This window comes from Chlorocebus sabaeus, chromosome 13 (assembly GCF_047675955.1).
Source record: "Chlorocebus sabaeus isolate Y175 chromosome 13, mChlSab1.0.hap1, whole genome shotgun sequence".
Lineage (NCBI taxonomy): Eukaryota > Metazoa > Chordata > Mammalia > Primates > Cercopithecidae > Chlorocebus > Chlorocebus sabaeus.
This window is the reverse complement of record NC_132916.1, coordinates 39919198-39936719: the sequence shown is the minus strand read 5'-3', so window position 1 is coordinate 39936719 and position 17522 is coordinate 39919198.

Sequence of the window (17522 nt, the reverse complement as noted above, 5' to 3'; positions counted from 1 at the left end):
TTTGCACCAACCTAATAGTAGACTATAACTTTTCCTTTCCTGCCTATATTGTGGCCCCATCATCTCTCACCATGATAATATTTGTTGAGTTTTTCTTTCATCTACTAGTTTTCTTTGCAACTGTTGAAATCTCCTGCCAACATATTCAAACACATTAAATATCCTATTGATTTCATTTTCTTGAAAGTATTTTCACCTGGGACTTGTGACCTGCTGCAAATTGGCCAACTGGTTCCCAGTCTGCTGAAGAGTTATCTTGCAATTTTTCTTAATATTTTGCCTTCCTTCTTGGCTTAATCTCCATTTCCTGGATTCCATGTCTTATTCTTCCTAGGTTCAATTCCTCATTTTGATAGATCACATCTTCTAGTAACTTCCTAAGAACAGATATATGGGAGATGAATTTTTGGAGAACTTGAATATTTAAAAATGTCTTTATTTTAACCTTGGTGTTGATTGTTGATTTGGTTGGATTTGTATATTGGAAGTAATTTTCATTCAGATTGCTGTTGAAAAGTCTGATAATAATCTGATTTTTCATTCTTTGCATAAAATCTGTTTTACTTTCTCTAGAAGCATATGTCATCTGATCTTTTCCCTAAAGTTATGAAATATCATGATGATGTGCATTAGTATAAATTTATTTTTGTTTTTTAGACAGGGTCTTGCTCTGTTGTTCAGACTGGCTTGCAGTGGCACAATCTGGGCTCACTGCAGCCTCAACTTCCTGGGTTCAAGTGATCCTCCCACCTCTGCCTCCCAAGTAGCAGGGAATACAGGTGTGTGCCATAACACCTGGCAAGGTTTTTTTTTGTTTTTTTTTTTTTTAGTTTTTAGTTTTCAGTTTTTGTAGAGACAGGGTCTTGCTATGTTGCCCAGGCTGGCCTTAAACCCTTGGGCTCAAGTGATCCACCCACTTAGGCCTCCCAAAGTGCTGGGATTAAAGGTGTGAGCCATTGCACCTGGCCTGAATCCATTTTTAATCATGGTGCTGGGCTCTTGGCAGGCCTTTCCAATAAGGCAACTTGGATCCTCATTTCTGAGAAAATTTCTTGAAATGGTTATTTGACGACTTCCTTCCCTTTATTTTCTTTGTTCTTTCCTTTTGACACTCTTTGTATCTGGATGTTGGTCTTCCTGAAGTGATCCATTCATTTTATTGTGTTTTCTCTATTTCTATATTTTTGTTATATATTCTTTATCTTCTAAATGTTCTGTTAAAATTTTATTTTCATTTTTGCTGTCATATTTTGCATTTCCAAGAGCTCTTTTTGTTCTCTAAATACCCTTTACCCTTTCTAAAATGGCTTTCACTTCTTTCTTCACAAGTGTAATGCCTTCTGTTATTCCTTTCTAGCTAATATGGATAAGATTTTCAAACATTTTAAAAAATCTTTATAGTTTCTGTTTCCTTCATGTTGCTGTGTCTGTTCTTTAATTCTTTTGGTTATCATCATTCATATTAGATGTTTCCTCATATATCTGGTGGTTTCTGCTTCATATTTAAAAATCAGACAATAACAAGTGGATTGAAGCCCTGTGCATGTGAATGGGCCTTCTTAATTGTGGTCCTCACTTTATCGTGATCAGGCTGACCCTTGCCTTAAGTAACTCAGCAACCCAAATGTCAATTTCTTTCAGTGTTTTCTCTTAGACTGCTCAGATGTCTAAAACAAGTCTTTTCCAGCTTCTTGACTGGAGAGTTTATATCCGGTTGCAGCATTCTGAGAGCCTAGAGGTGGGAGAAAGCTGGGGGTCTGAATACTGATATATGAAACTGTACACTCCCTTAGACAGAACCTTCCTCCTTCCCCAAATTGAACTATATCTATGGTTGGTATTTGGCCAAACTGAGACTTTCTTTTACCTTACCAGAAAATACAACTCCGGGCCGGGGGCGGTGGCTCACGCCTGTAATCCCAGCACATTGGGAGGCCGAGGCAGGTGGATCACCTGATGTCAGGAGTTCAAGACCAGCCTGACCAACATGGAGAAACCCCGTCTCTACTAAAAATACAAAAAATTAGCCGGGTGCGGTGGCACATGCCTGTAATCCCAGCTACTCGGGAGGCTGAGGCAGGAGAATGGCTTTAACCTGGGAGGCGGAGGTTGCAGTGAGCTGAGATCGTGCCATTGCACTCCAGCTTGGGCAACAAGAGCAAAACTCCATCTCAGAGAAAAAAAAAATTACAGCTCCAATCTTCTGCCAGGGTTAGAGAGTGACAGTGACTTGCATTTGTCTGGAGGCTTGTTTTTCAGACATTCAACCAGAACTTGTTTTAGCTTCATCTTTATTTTCTCATCCCAAGATACCTGGAACCACCCATTACTGAGACTTCATGGGTTCTGAAATAGTTTTTCTCCTTAGTTTTTCTGACTGGTAACTTGAGATTTTTTTTTTTTTTTTAACTTCAGGTTTTCAATGCCAGTTACCACTCATCCATCTGCTTTTCAGTTTTCAAAACTTTTCTGCTTTTATATCTTCTTCCTTTCTCTTTGCCCTAGTGGGTTTATGCCTTTTAAGATATTCACTTGCAGTCATTTTAGAGCTAAATCACTGTGGTCAATACACATATTTAGCAATAAGTTTTCAGCTATTTTACTACATCTTGTTATAAGTTATTTGTACAACTACAACTAAGGTAACTTGTGAGCAAAATTTATAATCCATGATGATGTTAGAGATCACTGAGGAAATAAATGAATTCTTCTTTGGTTTTATTACTCTACAGACAAGGGAAAGAGAATAAAAATGACTTTATATTTCTCCTATGATGCACCATACTTGTATTTCTGTTGCTTATATATTAATTCTTTTTTTAGTGAAGTAAAATATCTAAGTCTCACCTCCTATCCACATTAGAACCAAGACTATCTTGGGTGGGGTCCATGTCAGGGGAGTTGGTGCTTAGAATTGAGTCTTAGAGGCTGCAAATTAAGGTAAAGTATTTTAATTTAGGTAGCTGGCATCAGAGGAAAATAAGAGAAAAGGCGAACATGGGAGCTAAAATTCTTATTAAACATTAAGGGTCAAAGTCAGATAAGCTAAAGGCTAACTTTGAGTCCATGGGTAGAAAGCTAGTCTAGGAATATATCAAAAATGCTTTAAGTCGTATTATAAAGTTTAAACTTTAAATATAGACAAAGGGTGCATTTAAAAAATAGGGTCAGTTGTTAATGACATTTAGCATATGAAACTAAATTTCCAAGGGTCATTCAGAAAACCTTGGCCAAAAAGCTTAGTATTTGGAACCAGGCAGATCTCAAGCCTTATAGAAACAAAAAGATTTTGTGGATGAATTTACAGAGTTTGAGATTCTCTTAGTATTGGCTATTGGATGCACAGGAGGGTTTGCTTTAAAAGCATACAGGAAGACATATTATCACTTCTCAGATGCTTCTCAATGCTTATCTGAATGAGAACACGTTCATGATGTCTCTTTAGGGCACTCTTGAACATAAAATGTGTTTAGACCTTAGCATCACAGCTGGTAGAGATAGAAAAGGAACACAAGGCTGGTAGAACAAAGGCAGGAGAAACCTATCCTGGCTCTGAAGGGTAGCCTTTGAGGGACTGTTGAACTATACCCTGCATACTTCATTTATTTACTTACTCATTAATTCTTTCAGTGAATACTTATTTATTCATCTCTACCTGCCAGACACTATACTAGATACTGGAGATGCAGTCGTGAGCAAGATACACTCTTCTTTCTTTGAAGACCTTATACTCTTTCAAAAATCTCAGACACAGATCAAGCAAGGATTACATTGGAGATTCAACCAGCAGATAGGAAAGTAATAAACAAAGTCCAGGGAAGAAGTGATGTTTGAAATGACACATGCTGGTGGCAGCATCATGAACTAGGAGATCATTCCATTCGCATCAGAATGGATGCTCAGAGAGTAGGCTCTTTCACTCATTTCTTCATCCCTTCACATGTACTTACTGAACATCTTACCGTGTACCAGGCACTATGCTAGGGATCAGCATATCAAAGATAGGCTGTTAAGTAAGATATACGTGAGATAACATGGTTCTGCCCCCAAAGAGCACGCAGGAACATAAATAAACAATTATAATATAGTGTGAGAAGTGCTCCAATAGAGTTAGTACAGGCTGCATGTGAATATTTAGGAGTGACACTGAAACTAAACCTTGGAAATCAGGGAAGATTTCTTGAAGGAAATGGCATTCATGCTGATACCTGAATGATGCAAAGTTCTGAAGAATGTTTCTCTCCACCCAAGATGGGGTGCTACCAGAGTCAGAAGGGAATACAAATTCTGGCCAGAAAATGGTAGGTGTTCATGTGCAGTTTCAATTGTGGTGAAAACTGAGGTTAATGTAGGAAAATTGACGCAAATTGGTGACATCAAGCATGTTACTTTTCCCTTCTGTGCCCCACTTTCCTCATTTACAAAATGAGAACTATAATAGAATCTCTTTTATGTGGTTGTTGTGAGGATCAAAGAAATGATATATGTCAAACAGAATAGTAGCTGGGTCTTATAACTAAATTTTAGTTAATAATAATTATTATCACTAGTAATATCAACTGGCTCCAAAACATGTGAGGTGAGGACAACCTACGCCTCAAAGATTCTGTGGATGCCCAGAGCTTGTTCCTGGAATGCTGGGTGCCACAGCCAGGCTGGTAAGAGTCATATTAGATCTTCTAAGGTTTCAAACTAACATGACTCATATTTTGTTTCCTTCAGGATTGGCTTAGAACAGACAATGGAGGCTCAATATGACAACATTAACCAAGAATAACATACCACTGTGTCTTTGTCAGCTCAGGATACTATAACAAAATATTATAGACTGGGTGGCTTAACAACAAATATTTATTTTTCACAGTTTTAGAGGCTGAGAAGTCCAAGGTCAAAGAGTCAGCAGATGTATCAGTCTTTTCTCACACTGCTAATAAAGATACACCCAAGACTGTGTAATTTATAAAGGAAAAAGGTTTAAATACTTGTAGTTCCACAAGGCTGGGGAAGCCTCACAATCATGGTGGAAGGCAAAAGAGGAGCAAAGGGATGTCTTACATGGTGGGAGGCAAGAGAGCTTGTGCAGGGGGATTCTCATTTATAAAACCATCATATCCCATGAGACTTATTCACTACCATGAGAACAGTGTAGGGGAACCATCCCCATGATTCAATTATCTCCACCTGACCCCTCTCTTGACACGTGGGGATTATTACAATTAAGGTAAGATTTGGGTGGATACATAGCCACACTGTATGAGCAGAGTTTGTCCCTGGTGAGGGCCCTCTTTTGGCTTGCAAACAGCCACCTTCTTGCTGTGTCCTTGCCTGGTGTCTCTTCTTATAGGGGTATTAATCTTCTCTTGGGGGTTCCACTCTAATGATGTCATCTAAAAACCTAATTACATTTCAAAGGCTCCACCACCTAATACCATCATATTGAGAGTTCGAACTTAAATATATGTATTTGGGGTATCAAAAATATTTAGCCCATAACAGAATACCATTGTGGGCCAGGTACCATTTTTGTTGTTGAGATACATTGAAAAAAAAAGATGTGCAGAGCTATCTCTAAGAAAGTCAAATTATATTTCCAGGTCAGGGCATGGGGCTCTCATTGACAAATAAATATATAAAAGGGAACATAGGTATCTTAATGTGGAGAAATTGGAAAGGGAGCTCTGCTCAGCTAGAGTGCTCTATGCCAGAGAGAAAGAGCATTGCAGACGGAAGAAAGAATGATTGTGCCAAAGATCTTCAGATGGTTAGTTGTTATTCCTGATGATCAGAGGCAAGGAAGGAAGACAGGGGCCTCAGAAATTTAGTTTTTGTAGTGTTGTTCAAAGGTTGATTGGATGTCCCTTTGAGAAGATAAATTAAGTGCTTATGTAGACTACCTTTGCAAACCATGACATATGCTCTGCTCTACTGGGACTCCACAGAATACACCTGTCTCATGCCTCAGAACTTTGACAAGTGGTGCTCTCTCTGAGATACGCCTTTCTTGTCTGCCATATAGTTTGATATTTTGTCCAATACTTAATTCATGTATTTCTTGACAATTTTTTACCTAGACCTATACTAGATCGTTTAGGATGGTAACAATACAAATAACACCAATTCTCTGCTTCCAAAAGCATACAATCTAGTTAGAGAACAATATAGGGCACATTACTGAAAAGAGCAATGGAAATTTGGGCAAGAAGATTCTGAAATTTCCCTTCTTCTGCTCCTTTTCCCAACAGTAATGTAGTCATTTGGTTAATGTGGCCCTGGCAATGTAGTAGAGTTCCCAGAAAGAAAATGAAACTGATGTTACCCAATATACTTTTTAATTTACACCTCTCAAACTTTCGTAAACAGAACATGAGACTTTCCAGATTTCTTAGGCAGTACAGTGCAAATAAATCTGTTATATGCTACAGCATTTCAATATAATGACTAAAAGACCAGGTCCAGCCAGGAGTGCTGGCTTATCCCTATAATCCCAGCACTTTGGGACACCAAGGTAGGAGGAACACTTGAGTCCAGGAATTCAAGACCAGCCTGGGCAATGCAACAAGTCTCCATCTCTGTAAAAAGAAAATTTTAAAAAGTGAAATAAGAGACTAGGTCCAGAAAAGGTAACCTTGAATAAGTGCACTTTGTGAAAATTCTAAGTGTTTAAACAGGCATTTGATGAGACTTTTGGAAAACAACTACAACAAAGGAAAATTCTATGTAAATGATGTTAGCCTGGCCTGTTTGAAAACTATAAAAACAAGTCTGGTCTATATCAAAGTGATGTCAAAGGAGTTGCTTGGGGGACTTTGATAAACTCTGCTTTCCCCGTAACCTTAATCCTAACCCTAACGCAATTCCCAAATATACATTTGCAGTAATGTGCTTATTAAAGTCCTGCTTCAAATCAAATCCCCAGCTTCCAACTATATAGCTGTCCATAAACTTTTTATATAGAAATTCTGGAACTGACACTGAGTCTGCATAGCATAAAACTTATGAAAGGATTTGTCTCAGCAGAAAACTCTGCAGTGTTTCCTGATGGCGAGGATTCAAAAACCAACTTACCTACCAAAGCAGGTTTTGATGGATAAATCTAGTTTGGTTTGGAAACAAGTGTCTTCTACAAAGTCTGCTTACTGCTTGAAAGTTGTATTTATTGCCATTTTATTGTTTTTTTGTTAACCCCATACTTCATGTAAGATCTTTGTTTTGCCAAACAAGTTTTGCTGACCATGGTGCTTTTTAGTCATATATTGTAACTTTGACAACAGAGGAACAATGACTAAATTTCCAACTTTGTCCAGATAATTTGGGAAGTAGGTAGGGACAGATTTACAAGTATAGAGTAGCCATTTAGAACAGCTTGTGCATAATTAATATGGCAGTTGACCCCCAGCCCTCTTCTTTGAGTCTTACTCAATAATTCTATCCTTTTGTCAAAGTATTAGTAAACAATATAGAATAATTTAAAATGGAGGACAAAGAGGAAATGAGTTTACCTTGTACCCAACACAGCAAATAATTTGAAAAAATGTCTTAGACATTTTGGTTTTCATGAAGAACCTCTGAAGCTGCGTGACTCACTAGGGATTCTCCCTCTCAATCACTGACCACACCCTCATCTCTCCGACACCCCTCAGCGTTCAGTACAGTTCTTTCTCCGTTTTCTTGCTTATGGATTAAGTCTTCTATCCTAGGAAATCTAGGCAAATCCTGGAGTGGCAGGCACTTATCCTACCTTCATAGTGTGACATCTCCCCTGCCTGGTTACCTAATGGTGTAAGGTAGCTGCTTGAACTCTGACGGCCTCGTGGTGAGTCAAGGCCATGGTACCCAACCAGGGAACACATGTCCCTTTGATATGACTTTGATATAGACCATGTTTCTTTTTACAGTTTTCAAACAGGCCAGGCTAACATCATTTACATAGCTCCCAGAGACTATGAAACTATCAAGGGAAACAATCCCATGGCACCCACACAGTACACAAAGAGCCAGAAAATTAGCTCAAAAGCAGCCTTGAGATGGGAGGCAACCTGGATCTCTAGAGTCATCCTGCTGCCACCCAGGAGTGCCCCCATATGTAAGTCTTAATAAAGTCATCCACTTATCCAGCTGGACTTGTCTGAGTTATTAGTCTGACTCTTGGAAACTTCCTATTTTGGTTGTTGGGAAGGATATTACAGTCCCAAGGTTTTCTTGTTACAACCTGGAGTGCAGGAAATTTTTTCCATAAAGCTCTTCTCTTTGCAACGAAATTAAGTCAAACCAGATACTAGGATGGTTACTGTTGATAGGGAGAAGTTGAACTAGAAAGAAATCTAGAGAAAAGTTGGAACTTTAATCAGCAAGCAGTGTGTTTGCAAATCTTACTTTGGTGTCTTTATAGAACATCCAGAGCAATGGAGACTATCCGATCTTAGTGAAAATCCCTATTTATTACTGTAGCCAATCTTTATAGTCTTTTTTTGTGTGCTTTTGGTTTTGTATTTTAGTAAAACTGTTCATAAGAACTTTTGAGCTGAATGCAGTTCTCCTAAGGAATGAAGTGAGCATTTCTTCGCCCCATTAGGAGTATCAAGTTTGAGCCCAGTATAGAACATCAGAAAATTGAAGCTGAAGAAAATAACCCAAGTGGCACATAGGGGGGTGAATTTTATCTCTTTTCCATTGTGATCCAACATCTCAGATCCAAAAGAGTGGACATTTTAAATAATATTTCAAGTAACAAAATAAGACTCACTCTTAAAGATTCTAAATTTGGCTTTTCTTTCCCCACAAGACTTTCCCTTTTGATTGTCCTACTTTGATTATTATTTATTGAAAATTACTTTTAGCAATTTCCATTTATCTACTCTCTGTGCTTTTTTTGGTGCATTACTTAAATAGCTCTGAAATTATAATATATTGTGCTGAAAGAAAATGGCAATTTACATTTGCCCACAAAATGACCATAAATTCCAAGGACAATAAATCGCTGTAATTATCTGAAATTCAGGAATGTAGACATTCAACAACAGAGACTTTTCTGTAACATAGATAGTTTTTTTTATTATATAGATATCCTTAATGCTAACATCAATTTGGAGATGAAGCTATCTATGAGAATATGTGTTTGCATGCTTTTACTATCTTTAAGCTTATGGCATTAATTTACAAGAAGATGGAGAGTTTCATCTGCTTAACGAATGGGCAAGGAAGGAAATACTAATAAGTAGCATGAGTCATGTTACTAATTTCATATTATCTTTATTAGTTTTGTGTTTAAGAAGTTTTACCTAATGACGTTTTAGAATTCAAAATTATTGAAGAAACTTTATCTGACCTTTCTTTTTTATGTCAACATTAGCAGTTCAATAAAAGAAATCAACATATGCCAGGGTTCTGGCAATATTACCATTTTCCTATTTCATTTTCTTTATTGTTACAAATATCTAACAAGTTTTTGTTACTTGTGACCTTGAAATAGTTTTAAGTGCAGCACTTGGAATCCACAGGCTATCAGCTAGAATCTACAAAAGTGTATTGCTTTGTTGCTTCTTCAATTTCCATTTTCTAATAAAGAATATGTGCTTACATAAGTGTCTACTTTGCAAAGGACAAGTAGTCACTCTAATATTTGGAAATTGAAGCATTTTCCAAATGTTCACAGAGAGTGTTAACTGGTTGGATATCATAAGTGAAGTGGTGATCAAATTACGGCTCAGAGGTAAAAACAAAAAGCAAAAACCAAAAAAGAAATCCTCATTACTTTGCGTGTTTGACCTTGACAGGCTATTTTTACTCCATAATCTATGACAATAATAACAGTATTTGACTTATGTTTCCTCAGATCCTCACAGCGAGGTTAGTGGAAATTTTAAACAATTTGAAGTCAGCAGATACAGGTTACACTACTGACAGCAAACTTTTTAAAATGATCATTAAATAGATGAACCAAAGTGATTTCATTTTTAGATCAGAAATAAAACGTGGAAATCCTTGCAGAGCTTTAGTGAAAATCTAAGGCCGTAGAAATATTTTAAATCTCCAGAGTATTATAATACACAAAGGGTGCTTGATATGGTTTGGCTCTGTGTCCTCACCCAAATCTCACCTTGAATTGTAATACTCCCCAGGTGTCAAGGGTGGGACCAGGTGGAGGTAATTGGATCATGGGAGTTTCCTCCATGCTGTTCTTGTGATAATGAGTAAGTCTCACGAGATCTGATAATTGTATAAGCATCTGGCATTTCCCCTGTTGGCATTTCTCCTTCCTGCCACCTTGTGAAGAAGGTGCCTTGCTTCTCCTTCACCTTCTACCATGATTGTAAGTTTCCTGAGGCCTCCCAAGCCATGCTGAACTGTGAGTCAATTAAACCTGTTTCCTTTATAAACTATCCAGTCTTGGACAGTTGTTTATAGTAGCATGAAAAAGGATTAATACATTGCTACTCTGTATATTTACTGACTGTAAATATTTCTATTAACCATTTTACTCTATTCAAACAAATCATTAAATTTTAAAGTATAATAAAGCACTATCATTTCTAGAACATAAAAGGCACTATACTAGGCACATGGCATGCAAGATTTGTCTTTAAAATAATATGACTATACATATTACAATTAAAAATCAAAAGACAAAAGTATGTAGAGAGATAACTAGAAGTTCTTTGTTACAAAATATTTTTGTGATAAACTCTAATGTATTTTTTTTTTTTTTTTTTTTGAGATAGAGTCTTGCTTTGTCACCCAGGCTGGAGTGCAATGCCGCAATCTTGGCTCACTGAAACCTCAGCCTCCTGGGTTGAAGCAATTCTCCCACCTCAGCCTCCCAAGTAGCTGGGACTACAGGCATGCACCACCACGCCTGGCTAATTTTTGTTTTGTTAGTAGAGACAGGATTTCACCACGTCGGCCAGACTGCTCTCGAACTCCCGCCCTCAAGTGATCTGCTCATCTCGGCCTCCCAACGTGCTGGGATTACAGTCATGAGCTACCACACCCAGCCACTAATGTATTTTTTAATTGAGGTAAAATAAATATTGTAAAGTGCATAAATCAGTGTATAACTTGAAGTTGTACATATATACATATACCATGTAAACACCAAAATTCACTTTTCAGAATGATGCCTTATATTTTTCCTGAGTTCCTGTTCTCACCTCTTTCTGCAATATCCAATACAGTGACTCCTTCACCACTGATTTGTTTTGCTTATTTTTGACTCACAAACATGATATGAACTCCTTTGTGTCTGACTTCTTAACCTCACCATTGTCAGTGAGATTATTCATGTCATTACATTCAACGTTAGTTTTTTTTTTTTTTTTAATGCTATATAGTATACCATTTTATAAAGACACCAGGATTTGTTTATATTCTCTCTTGTTTATGGATTTCTAGATTGTCTCCAGGTTTTGGTTGTTATGAATAAAGCTTCTATAAACATCCTAGTGTTCACATTTTGATGGATGTATGCATTCATTTTTCTAGAGAATTATGCATTTTAATCTAAATAAATTTTGGAAAATTCTATCTTAAATTCTATTTAACATTATTACCCTTGCCTATTTCTTATCCTACTTGTTTTCTTCTTCTGGAACTTCTGCAGTCACGTTGGAATTCTGTCTTTATCCCCACATCCTTTTCTTTTTCTCTTATGTTTTTCATTTCTTTGTCCTTCTGCATAGCTTTTCTGAGAGAATTCCCTGATTTAAATTTTCAGATCTCTAATTAAATCTTCAACTTTCTAAAATCTACTGTTCAGCCTATATCTATTAAATTCTTATATCAGTACTTATGTTCTAAGTTTTTAAGTACTCTTCTATTTTTTTTCAATGCAGCTTTTTCTTCTGTTTTTTTTCAATGATTGTACCATCTTCTTAAATACCTCTGAAACTGTTTTTCTGGTCTTAATATTTTCTTTTTTTCTGTATTACTATTTTGCTTATGATTTCATTTTTCTACTTAAGATTTATTTGTCTCTTTCATGTTACATATCTTCAAATGTCTATTGATTCTTGATTATTTGCATTTATAGATGAGGATCCTTGCTGATCAAAATTATTGGCCAGGATGCATTTTCTCTATCCAAGTGAACAATTGTTTCTCTTGGCAGTAAATGCGAATATAGAATTGGATTATAGTAGCTGTAGCTCAAGTAGTTGAATGTGGTGTGTGTGTGTGTGTGTGTGTGTGTGTGTGTGTGTGTGTATGTATTGGGGAAAGAAGGGGGCACATGACCAGATTATGAAACTTTTTTGACTTCTGAGCAGGCGGTCCTTGTCTTTGGGGATAATTACAAGCTACCTGGGAGCACTTTCATTTCTTTCTGGCACCACTGCCTACTTTACTAATATTCGATTGCAGAATTTCCAGTTTGAAACCTATTGCATGTTTATATCCTCAGGGTAGAACCAATAGTGAACTGCTCTGTTCTTCAACTAATTACCTGGCAAGAGGCCCATTGACCGTTCCTTTTCATAATCACTCTGCTTTAATCATGCTGGAGGTTATTCTTGGGTTCTGTTATTAGGATTCATTTGTAAAAGGTCCTGTTCTTTTACTGTATGACTTTGCTATTTTCTTGCCTTGCTTGGATTTTCTTGTCCTGCTGTCATTTGCTTTATATTTTCTACAAAGTTGACTATTCTGATCAACTGGTGACACCCTCCCAGACATTCAGCATTGCCATAAATTTATTTGCATTTGTGTTGTACCATTTTAATGGAATTTGAGATTGAGGAGATATACTTGACCCTACTTACTTATTTTGAACCAGATAGCTCTTGTAGGTTATTTCCAATATTTTCACCCGTCATACAACCTCAGAAATATTAAATAACATACCAAAATTTATGTAGCTGTTATATACAGAAGTCTGATTAATTTTAAAATCCAAGTTATTTTCAGTACCTCCACCTTATTTTAAACTAGAAAAATAAATGTCCAAAGGATCAGGTCAGTGTGCTGTTAATTTAGGATTTTAAGTATTATTTATCTCTTCATTTCAGTACCTTTGAGTTTAATGCCGGACTTATTAAAATAAAAAATAATTACAGATAATGGATCTGACAGCATGAATGGATTAGTGTATTCAATAGTGGTTTGATCATTAGAGGGAAAATACTAATTTAAAGCTCTACATTCTATTCTTTAAGCCCGTTTTTCATTTTTGTAATAATATAAAGTTTATTTCCTATTACGTGTAATTTAAAGATTTAATTCTATCTTTGGATAGAGGAAGGAGAGAGGAATATTATTGTGCTAATAGTTTTTCATGAAGTTTTCCATTTAAAATTGTAATGTTAGAATATTGAAAATAGGACTCATTAATGTTTAAGTATAAGAAGAAATTAGTTGTTTATCTAAAATAGCACTGCTTTTGACTAAATTATTTTTTTAAAAAAATTACAGTTTTTTGGAATGCTAATCAGTAGTTTAATTTAAGCTTTGAATATTCCTCACATTTTTCTTTGAGCAGAAGACCCTACAGTTGAAAGAACTAATCACATCAAATATAAATTGATTTTAGTATAGTTATTCAAATAATAAAATTTTGATTTTAAGTTAGAATATTAAAGTTATATTAGACTTATATTACCTGGTGCACTGATATTGCAATGAAATTGTAACATTGGTTAACTTAATTTAACTTGAGAAAAGAACAAAGAAGCAAATGGGCTTTACATTAAGAAAGCTAAACTCTGGCTTTTCAAAGGACACGGATTACAAGAGGATAATGTTACTGTAGTGGATTGGAGCTTCCTTTTTAAAGTAATACTGTTCACAATGTCGGTTTCTGGTGATCACCAGTGGTGGCAGTAATTACAGTGAGGGGTATTACTGACAATGAGACAAAGATGTGTAAGACTACAGCTTTTTTTTTTTTTTCCTAAACCTGGATTCTGAGTTAAATCTTTTTTTCTCCCTCCTGAATTTGATATGATGACATTATTGAACAGGACATTTTTCCATGACAATTTGAGCTGTTATTAATAAAACATCTCCTGTTACATAATAATTGAATCCATTTAATTAAAGTTGATGCAATGAAAATAATAGAAAAAGGTAAGACTTTCCCCTGATGAGTCATTAATGAGTGATGGTAATCAGCGTGGATTAAGCCAAAAAGAAAATAATTCCAGGAGATGAGCTTGATGGCCCTTCTTCAGTATGTCTTGGTTTCCTTATAATAAAATTTTAGTAGGAAATGCTAAGTTATGCGTCTTTCTCTTAATAACCACTGACATCAACTCAGTATGTCATAATCTTCTCCATTGTCTGACACATCTTGATGCAGATTAGCATATCTCTGACCTCCTTTCGTCTCTCTATTGGCTCTACTAGAAAAATTCTAAAATATGTCTTTCTGCATCTGAGACAACCAACTATGGACTCTCAAGCCCCCCACCTTTTAATCTCCACAGTAAATATATCTACAAGGGATTATTTTCACTCAAAGGTCAAGAAAGTATATATGGAACAATTAATGAGTACATATAATTAAATTATCTGTTCCTAATGATTATTCTATTAGCTGGAAAATGATTGTGGTAATTATAAGCAGAGCAGATATATGAGCTCATAACAATTGTGTAGATTTAAATTTTCACTCATGGTCTCTCTCATAAAAAATTCCAAATGATGATTGAGTATATTTCATTTTCTATGTTATTAGCATTTAGCAACTGTTTTGCATAGATATTGAGAAATCAAAATTGACTCACAGTTCAGGAAGGCTGAATTCTCCAAAGCATACAATGATGACCCATATAATGAGTTCTTGGAGATTTGATGTTAAACGGACATTGCTATTAACTCCAAAGCAAAGAGAATGAACTTAGAATAAAAGGAAAATCCTGTGTCAGGAGATAAATAAAAAGGCAAGGAATTAGTCCACATTTTAAAAGATATTTTAAATATTATAAAATGATTTACATATAGCTTTCTTTCTTACTTTTTTCCTATCATGCACACACATGACAAACTACTATGGAACCCACTATAGAACTCTACTGGATGTAAGCAGAAACTAGGGTGTTACACTGTTACTCCTTGTATACTCTTGAGGGACATGGTCATTAAAATAATTAAACAGCACCATTTCATGAGACTAAAACCAGGCTCTACTAGTGAATAAAGCTTGGGTCACTCCACCAGGTAAAGAACCATGACCAACTGAGGTACTTACTGAAGACAAAAGGTATACAAAATGGAATTACAGAAGAAGGCAGTTGTAAATACCAGTTACCACCATGTGGCCATTTACAGAAACAAGGACTGTAACTTATTTCTTCTTTATTTTATTATAAATATTGTGTGTGCATGAGTGTGTATGCATATAGCAAATTGCTTTGTTTTCTTCTTCCTCTTATTCTCTTATCATGTAACATAAAATGTATTGACTTGATATCATAGTATCTAAGTATTGTTAATTTTACATCATAGTATTTAAGTTACAGAATATCAAGGAGAAGAGTAAACATCATTTAAGAACTTCACCTCCTCTTCTGGGAAGAAATTAGTGTATTTCTGGTTGTATGTAGAATAGTTGTATTATGTTAGGTTGAATTATTATCTTGTTACTGTCCTTTTTTGGAGATTAAGTATGATTTAAGGAAATGTGTGAGTGCCAATTTGACAAGGGGTGGTAAATTTATGATGTGTCAGTTTGACTGGGGTACAGGGTGACCAGATATCTAGTTAAATGTTATTCTGGGTGTGTCTATTAGGGTGTTCCTGGATGGCATTAAAACCTGACTCAGTAGACTGAGTAAGGCAGATTGCCCTTATCAATATGGGTGGGTCTTACCCAAGCCATTGGAGGCCCAAATAGAACAAAAGATGGAGTAAGAGAGAATTTTCTGTCTACTGACTTTTCTTTTAAGCTAGGACATCCATCTTCTCCTATACTTGGGCTGAACTTACACCATTGGTTCTCAAGGTCTCAGTCTCAAACTTGAACTATGCCCTTGGCTCTTCCAGGTCTCCAGCTTACCAGCTGGAGACTTCTCGGCCTTTATAACTTTCAATATTGCTCCTCTAGGCTTGTGTGAGCCAATTCCTTAAAATAAATCTCGTGTGTGTGTGTGTGTGTTTGTGTGTGTGTGTGTCTTCTATTCCTTTTGTTTATTTGGATAAACCAGACTGATAGTGGGTGAAAAAAATTTGATTTGTCTCTTGATTATGCTAGCCAGAGAACAGTTATGATTTATTTCATTTCATAGCTTTTATTTTTTAAAGGAATATAGTCTTCAAATATATTAAACAATACCAATTGGATGGAAGATGCTTCTAATATTTTGTGGTTGGTAAGTCTATTTTTTTGTGCTTTCCATGGCAATATCACATTTGTCTACTCGTACCTTGCATGACTTAGATATCAAATGGCCAATTGCAGCAGTTCCACTTTGGCCCATCATGATAAATATTAGCAAAGAACAATTTGATGGTATAAATGTGTGAAGTGCAGCACGGATATGTGTATTAGTCTGTTCTCATGCTGCTATAAAGAAATACCTGAGACTAGGTAATTTATAATGGAAAGAGGTTTAGATGACTAACAGTTCCACATGGCTGGGTAGGCCACAGAAAACTTACAATCATAGTGGAAGGCAAAAGAAAAGCAGGCACCTTCTACATAGGGTGGCAGGACAGAGTGAGTGCAAGCAGGGGAAATGCCAGACACTTATAAAACCAGATCTCATGAGACTCATTCACTATTATGAGAACAGCATGGGGAAAACTGCCTCATGATCCAATTACCTCCCTCTGGTCCCACCCTTGACACATGGGGATTATGGGGATTATAGTTCAAGAAGAGATTTTGGATGGGGTCACAGTCAAACCATATCATTCTGCCCCTGGCCCCTCCCAAATCTCATGCCCCTTTCACATTTCAAAACCAATCATACCTTTCCAACAGTGTCCCAAAGTCTTCACTCATTCCAGCATTAAAGTACAAGTCCAAAGTCTCACCTGAGCCAGGGGAAGTCCCTTCTGACTATAAGCCTGTGCAATCAAAAGCAAGTTAGTTATTTCTTAGATACAATGGGAGTACAGTAGTCGTGTAAATGCACCCATTCCAAATGGGAGAAATTGGCCAAAAGGAAGGGGTTACAGGACCCATGTAAGCCTGAAATCCAGCAAGGCAGTCAGCTCTTAAAGCTGTAAAATGGCCTCCTGTAACTCTATGTCTCACATCTGGGTCACACTGATGTAAGACATGGGCTCCAACAGCCCTGGGCTGCTCTAGCCTTGTGGCTTCACAGGATACAGTCCCCTCCTGGCTGTTTTCATGGGCTGGCATTGAGTGTCTGTGGCTTTTTCAAGCTCATGTTGCAAGCTGCAGTAGATCTACCATTGTGGGGTCTGGAGAACGTAGATCCTCTTTGCACAGTTCCACTAGGCAGTGCCACAGTGGGGACTCTCTGTAGAGCTCCAACCCCACATCTCCCTTCCACACTGCACTAGCAGAAGTTCTCCATGAGGTCTCCACCCCTGCAGCAAACTTCTGCCTGGACATCCAGGCAGAA